At 52.9% G+C, this 7,297-nt stretch overlaps 1 long non-coding RNA gene across 1 annotated transcript; it reads left to right on the top strand.

Moving 5' to 3' along the window:
• The first annotated feature begins 1,000 nt into the window (after window positions 1-1,000).
• On the top strand, window positions 1,001-2,091 carry LOC129516044 (uncharacterized). Its single transcript, XR_008665692.1, has 3 exons — window positions 1,001-1,214; window positions 1,411-1,598; window positions 1,866-2,091. It is a non-coding gene; the product is annotated as an uncharacterized LOC129516044 (long non-coding RNA).
• The last annotated feature ends 5,206 nt before the right edge of the window (window positions 2,092-7,297 follow it).

The raw sequence follows: 7,297 nt of genomic DNA, 5'->3' as shown, positions 1-7,297 counted from the left end.
CGGAGCAGAGCGCGGACTCGCACCTGCGGGCTCCGAGGCCGGACAGACCTCCCCGGCCGGCGGCGAGCGCACGTGTGCACGCGGGAGAGTGCGTGTGCGGGCTTTGCACGCGCGTCTGGAGTGTGCACACGTGTGTGGCGGCGGCGGACGGCAGCGCAGCCCCCAGCTCCCCGTGGCCACCTGGGAAGGTCCTGGGCTCCCCGCCCTCTGCGCGCCGCTTCCAGGCTTCCAGGCCGGCGGGGAAGGAGGCCCGGGTGCTGCTTCAAAAGAGACGCGCGATCCAGGCGCGGGGCCAAGCCTATTGCCAAAAACACATATTACACTGCGACATTCTGTAAATGAGATAATGATACATAAACCCGGATGATAGATGTGACATGCCTGGGATGTCTTCTCTAAATTAGCTGCTCGCATCGACTGCTAATAATGGTGAGTTTATGAAAGCAATTTCAGTGCAAAATGCGAGCGGGTCTTCTTACTCTAATCAGCCCGCCTGGGTTAATGCATGAGGGGGTCAGGCTGAGAATTATTGACACGCCCGTGCCCTTAACCTGTTTCCCAATAAAGCTGATTAGTTTTTGTCAATTCATCAGCTAACCACTCTTGCTGGAACTGCATCAAAGCCTTATTTGCTCAGGGGAAATCAACAAGTCACAGATCAGCTCCATTAAGGGGCTGCTGGGCCAGGACCATCCTGGGGCTTGGGGCCGCCCCCTGACCTCACACCCCCAGAGTGGCTGACAGCACAGCCCCCTAAATTCCAAGCGCTACAACACAAATGAACATGGCACACTTGCTGGGTCTGAAGACCTACTCTTCCTGCGAGGGGAGGCCTCTGAGCCCAGAGCTTTGGGCGGGTCGTCCTGGGCCCTGACAGTCCTGGTTTGGGCCAGGTCACCTTTCAGTTGAGGTGGCAGTTACAGGGGCCCAGAGTGAGGGTGCCTGTCCCCAGGCTGAATGCCCTTCACCTGCATCCCCACAAGGTGATAGAAGGAGAAAGATTGCTGACTGCGGACTGACTGAGCGGCCACACCACCAGCCTAAGCGATGACAACGGGCCAGAAAGGTGTTATCTGGGCGGGGTTACACCTACACCCAAAGCTGACCCTGACCTTGCTTAGCCACCTCTGCAAGCACGTGCGAGAGAGCACTGGGCTTCCTGGGATTGCATCTGGGAAGGGAACCTTGTGCAGCCGCCCTCATCTGTACCCCAGGTGAGCTGGTTGCAGAAGCGGCTGCCTGCCTTTCCCGAAGGCAGGAGGGGCAGATCTGCATCTGGGGGAGGTGATCTGAAGGCCCTGGCCTGTGGGCGGGTGGCGTGGGGGAGGAAAACGTGTGCTGTCCCTTTAAGCCCTGGGCCACCATCGCCTCCCGACCCCATCCCCCCTCAATTTAATTTCATTAAAACAGAGCATGAATATTTCTATTAAACCTAAAATGAAATATGAAGCCATTTAGACTCTGCCTGCACCAATCACCCAGATTTATGACTTTTATTCATCACATCAAGAGCTTGGAAAAATGAATTTTCTTCACCCAGGAAGGAAATAAAACCTCAGGCTTGGTCATTTCCAGAAAGCTGTTAATTTGACCGTGTGGTAATTACTTTCACAATTAACTAAAATACAAATCAACTTGACAAATTGGGCTAGTTTATATATTAATTAGCCCGCTTAAATTTATTCATTATGAAAAGACAATTTAAGGGGACCTGTGGTGTCTGTTTTATTGCAATAAATTATTGTTAGGAAATGGGTCTAATAAAATATCTTAATATTTAAGGATACTGTATACGCGAGGGGGGATGCTTTATTGACAATTTCATTTTCCAATTAGTAATTTTGTTGTAATATATCCGAGCCCAGGCCTCGCAAGCGGGCAGGCAGGGTTCCCCCAGCCGTGGGCAACAGCCAGTGTCTGGGCCTGGCCATGGGCAGAGGACGGAGTCAGTTCAGCGGGAAGAGCCGGTGTCGGATCGGGTGGCGGCTGGAGCGTCCAAGGACGCACGGAACCTGGGCCGAGATGCTGCGCTCGCCAGGGCCGCCTCCTCCGCCCGGGGCCCCGGGGCTGATTTAATAGAATGTCGATAGAATCATTCGATGCCTTTTAGCTTGTGATCTTTATAAATGTCCCTCTATTAAATTAGAAAATGATTCTCTTCTCGTTTAATTGTATTCTTTCGTTTCTTATTTCCAATTAATTAGTCCTATCGACGTTGCAATATTTTAAGTGACTCGAGTCCGTTTCCAGTTAGAATATATGGGTCAGCACAGGCAATTTTATACCCGACAGAACTATATAATGTGGGTTTTAACTACTCGCTTCTCATCTGTCTTAAACACCTGGCCGGAATGCGGCCGCCCACCCCCCGCCCCCCACCGGCCGCCTGGCAACTCCCTCTGGGGTAGGTGGGCACCTTCCGCCACCCGGGGCGCTTATTTGTAATTCTGTTTGAGATCCCGTCCCGGCCGTGGCTGGAGGGAGCCGGGAGCCCGCAGTGGAGCCTGCCGGCGCCAGGTGCTGTCCGCGGGGCGCGCGAGCGGGGTCCCCCCGGGCAGCCCCCGGCGCCCAGGGGCCCCGCGCCGCGCTGGCAGAGCGACCCGGGCGAGGCCCGGGGTCTCGGTGGCGGCGCGCAAGGCCTCCAGGCCAGGCTCCCCGCCCCTTCTGTTCCATTCTTGCCCCCACTTGCCGCCTTCAGGACTTTAAATCACTTCTCAAGAGCACGGCCTTCGCCCTGGCTTCTTTCCAGGCCCCCGGACCTCGACCTCTGCGAGGGCCTGTCTGCCGCCCCTCACTGCAGGCCGCACCTGTGCCCCTGGGGACCGGTGGTGGCCCTTTCCTCGATGGCGTCCGCCGCCCCACAGCCACCCAACAGCCGGTGCGAGGGCGCAACTCAAACTGGGAGGGATCCACCATCCTTTTGTTTCATGGGCGAATTAACTAATTCCAACCGGGAAGATGTACGGGCTGCTGCTGGGGCCAGCGTCCTCTCCGGGTGCAGGTGCGCAGGTCCCGGGCCCCCAGCACCCACCCCGCCCCCGCCCGCCGGGTCACAGGTTGGGGGGGCGGAGTCCACCAGGTGGGCACCGGGTCCCCGCGCCCCGGCTCCGCAGGCCTGGGCGCCCGTTTGTCCTGAGGGTCCGTCCTGCGGGGGGAGATGGACTGCGGTGAAAGCCCGGGCCTCAGGAGCCGAGGGGCCGGCACCCCTGCGCGCCCCCACCCGCAGCCGCGCTCACGTCTCCCGAGGGCTCGAGGGCTGGGGCTCCCGAAGCCGCGGCTGGGAGGGCGGCCTGCCCGTTGGCCTCCCAGCCGCCTCGGCGGCTCCTCCCCCGCCTCTCTTTCCCCTCCCTTCCAAGGGGCAGAGGGTGGGAAACCATCTTGTGTATTTCTCATCGATCCTTCTAGTTTACCAGTTTCCCAGGCTTCTTCTCCAGAGCAGAGACCCCCCAGTCCCTTCTCAAGGCCTAGGTCCTAAAATGGAAGCAGGAGCCCCGGGAGAAACCCTGAGGTGTCCCAGCACCTCCGCTCCGCTTGGGATAGCAGGGCTTTTCCGCAGAAACCTCCTGCCTGTGTCTCCAAACCTGGAAGGGTCCAACCTGGCTGGCTTCGGGAGGAAGGTGAACATTTCAAATCTGGACCTTAGGGACTGGCACCTCCTTCCTGACTCCCAGCTGGTGCCCCTTCTCCTGCTGGCGCTTCTTGTATCAGCACCCTTCTGCAGAACACACCTGCTCTCAGGGGAAGACAGTCCTGGACCACGGGGGTCTTTAATGGCATTTTTGAGCGGGGAGGAGGATTTTTGATCAGGTGAGGTTGGTAGCCCATTAGTTCAGCACTTCTGCCTGCAACAGGAGGGTGGGAGGACCCTGTGAGCTGACTGACTGTGCCAGGCTCCTAAAGCACCTCCAGTACCAACCATCACAGCAGATTAGCTTTTCTCTGGGGGTGTAAAGGGCAGGCCGCCTCATTTTATCCACCCTGAAGTCATCTGCTGACTAAAAGAAAAATCTGCTCACCTCCTCTCTCTGGTTATTAGCTCAGGTTGTCTACTGACAGGTTAAGGGGGGTGATAGTCCTCACAATGAAAGAGCACTAGAAAATCTGCAGAACGCAGCCTGGCTTCCTCATCCACACTGGGGGCAGGGCTGTGCCTGGAGCAAAATGATGGACTTTGTTTCTGTGTCCACTGTCCAGTCTGAAGGCAGACAGAACAATGGCCTAAGATAGGCCGGCAAAGCCCAGGAGCCCTCATAATGCCCCAAAGTGGGCTGCCTGCCAGGCAGCAAGAGCTCCCTCAGATCGCGCTCTCGGAACATTGCAGCCCGCAGAGGAACTCGGCCTCCTCTTCCCTGCCTGGAGTGACAGCTCCACATACACTTTCTCATCTCTCCGCCCCAAACGGCTATTGAATGGGACTCAAAGCAGCAAGTACTTCTGAAGCTACTTTGTGGGACCAGCTTGATACTGAATGACAGATAAGGCAGTAACTTAGAATACCCTTTCTGAGCTCAAGGAACTTTATTCCTTCTTGGAAGAGAAGAAAAGTACGTGTATGAAACAAATAGAAAACCCCATGGGATCAAGTATAATGATGTATAAGAATAAGAAAGAGAGGTGCCTGGATAAGAAAGAGAGGTGCCTGGCTCAGTCAGCTGAGAATCTGACTTGATTTCAGCTCTGGTCCTGATCTCAGGGTCGTGAGATCGAGCCCCACGTGGGGCTCTCTGCTGGGCGTGGAGCCTGCTTGGGATTCTTTCTCTCCCTCTGCCTCTCCCCTCAAAGTCTTGCCCTCATGCACTCTCTCTCTCTAAAAATAAATAAGCAATAAATGAAATCACAAACTTCAAAAAATTTTCTTTTTAATCATAAGGGAATTTTTTAAAAAGATTTTATTTATTTATTAATGAGAGAGAGAGAGAGAGAGAGAGAGAGGCAGAGACCTAGACAGAGGGAGAAACAGGCTCCATGCAGGGAGCCTGACGTCAGACTCCATCCCGGGTCTCCAGGATAACATCCCAGGCTGCAGGCAGCACTAAACCACTGTGCCACCGGGGCTGCCCATCATAAGGGAATTTCTTAAAATGTGTGTGTGTGTGTGTGTGTATTTAATACAGTAGCTCAGTGGAGAAAGGGAAATTTAAACTGTTGAAAAATCTAGTACAAGCAGCTGCCATATGTAGTCATATGTCCATTTTACAGGTGAGGAACCAGGAGTTTTGGTTGATTTGCCCCCAGACCACAAATCCTGGAAGTGGCAGTCAGGATTTGAACCCAGACCCGTGTGGCTCAGGATTCTCCTTGCTCATCACCCTTTGCAACAGCTGGGTGGCTCTTTGCAAAGGTGGCTCTGCAACAGACCAGCTCTAGTCCTAGTACCTCAGAGGGAAAAAATTGCCATCTGTACACAGGGATGATTTGCCCTGTCAGCAGGATAAAGTTTCATATTTCTTTTTCTTTTTTTTTTTTTTTAAGATTTTATTCATTTGAGAGAGAGCAGAAGCAGGGGGTGGGGCAGAGGAAGAGGGAGAAGCAGACTCCCCGTGGATGCAGGACTCTACCCCAGGACCCTGAGATCATTACCTTAGCTGAAGGCAGACGCTCAGCCACTGATGCACACACACACACACACACACACACACACACACACACCGCCCCGTGCACCGTATTTCTGATTAAAAAAAAAAAAAAAGTAAGCACCTCTGGTCTCTCAGCCGGTTTCTTTGTCGCTCGAGAGCTGGAGTTCAAGCAAGTACATCCAGAGGACAGAGCAGGTACAGGGCCACAGGGCAATTGGGATGCACAGACAGAGCCACCAATGCGAGCCCGTGACAACCAGTGGACAGAGGACAGCCACGGAGTGCCAGGGCCAGCTGAGGGGAGGAGGAGATTGTAAAGACAGCTTAGGTGGGTCCAGGTGGTGGGGGCGGGGAGGCAGACACGAGGGGTGGAGGGAGGACATGAAGAGAGTCGGCAGGCAGTTCTGGAAATGCTCCCAACACTGGAAGGTAAATATTAAGTAGGAAGACAATTACAGAAAACATCTAAAAAGCCAAAATAAAACTACAGAGATAGGACCAGAAAAAAAGATCATAACTAATGGGAAAAGTGAGAAGTTTTTAAGATCCTTGAAATTGCCTCCTCTGGCCTTGTCTCCTGGTGGCCCCAGGTGAGGGGTGGAGTGGTGGTGGGCCCCAGGCCCTGTTCCCGCCCTGGGTGTCTCCCCAGGAGACAGGTCTCTCCATGCTGCGCTTCGGGGAGCTTGTCACTAGAGGAGAGGCCCAGGCACCCGGGATTTGGCTGAGGAAGAGCTTGTCAAACCTGAGAAAGAGGGGTTAGGTATCTAGCAGTTGAGGAAGGAAAAAGGGGTGGAATTCTGGCCAAGGTAATTGTGGAATGCTGCCAAATGTGTGACGAGGAGCTTTAGTGTTTGTCTGGTGGGCATTAAAATACCATGAATCATTGACAAGAAACCAAACAGTGCTGATCTATATAACAATTCGAAACCATATTACTCCAAGTAAAATCAAATTAGAGCCTTTCCCCAATTAGGTTACGCAAACGCTTACAGAAAGCACAAAGAATGATGTTCGCGGGACACATGCCGGCGGCCCCCACCTTGCACCTCACGCAACACAGATACTCTCAAGCACAAGGGCTCAACACCCATGTTCTGTCAACATTCTACCTCTAGATAATAAATATGAGACACAGCACACACTGCTTTTAATTGCATCGATAAACTGGGATTAACCCCCAAGTCAGGCTTCACTATTGCAATTAAATGTCCTCAAATAAATTGTTTCCTCAATAAACAAATGGAAGGGGCCGTGTTTGCCCTGAATAATAACAGGTGTAATATTTTACCAGCTAAAGTTAAGTATTAAGTGGAATCACTTGCTGGCCCTGATTTATTCCCTGAGATCGGAAAGTCATTTTTCATACGTCATGTGCTGCTTCAGTACTGTATAAACAGCTAATAATGCACTAAATCAACCTAGCTTGACCTTGCATTTCACCTAAAGCCATCAGGCCTCAAAATCCTGGTGCTGACAGTTCTAAAGAATCAGGAGCTAGAAGCTGTTCTGGAAAGACAATCTCTAGCTTCTAGGATTGGTAAATTAAGAATTGTATGAAAACCTCCCTCCTGACAATGGGGCTGATTTCCTTTATTCCCTTCATTGGCAAAATTGCACTGGAAATTCTGAAAGCCATTATTTCTCGTCCATCGTGCATGCTCACCTCTGCTTTGATGTTTGCGTACACATAGGATAGACTTCCAAGGCCTTCAGTGTCCATG

The sequence above is a fragment of the Nyctereutes procyonoides genome, unplaced genomic scaffold (assembly GCF_905146905.1).
Source record: "Nyctereutes procyonoides isolate TBG_1078 unplaced genomic scaffold, NYPRO_anot_genome, whole genome shotgun sequence".
In the NCBI taxonomy this organism is placed as follows: Eukaryota; Metazoa; Chordata; class Mammalia; order Carnivora; family Canidae; genus Nyctereutes; species Nyctereutes procyonoides.
Note: the sequence above shows the minus strand (reverse complement) of the source record. Positions and strands in the feature narration are given on the sequence as shown.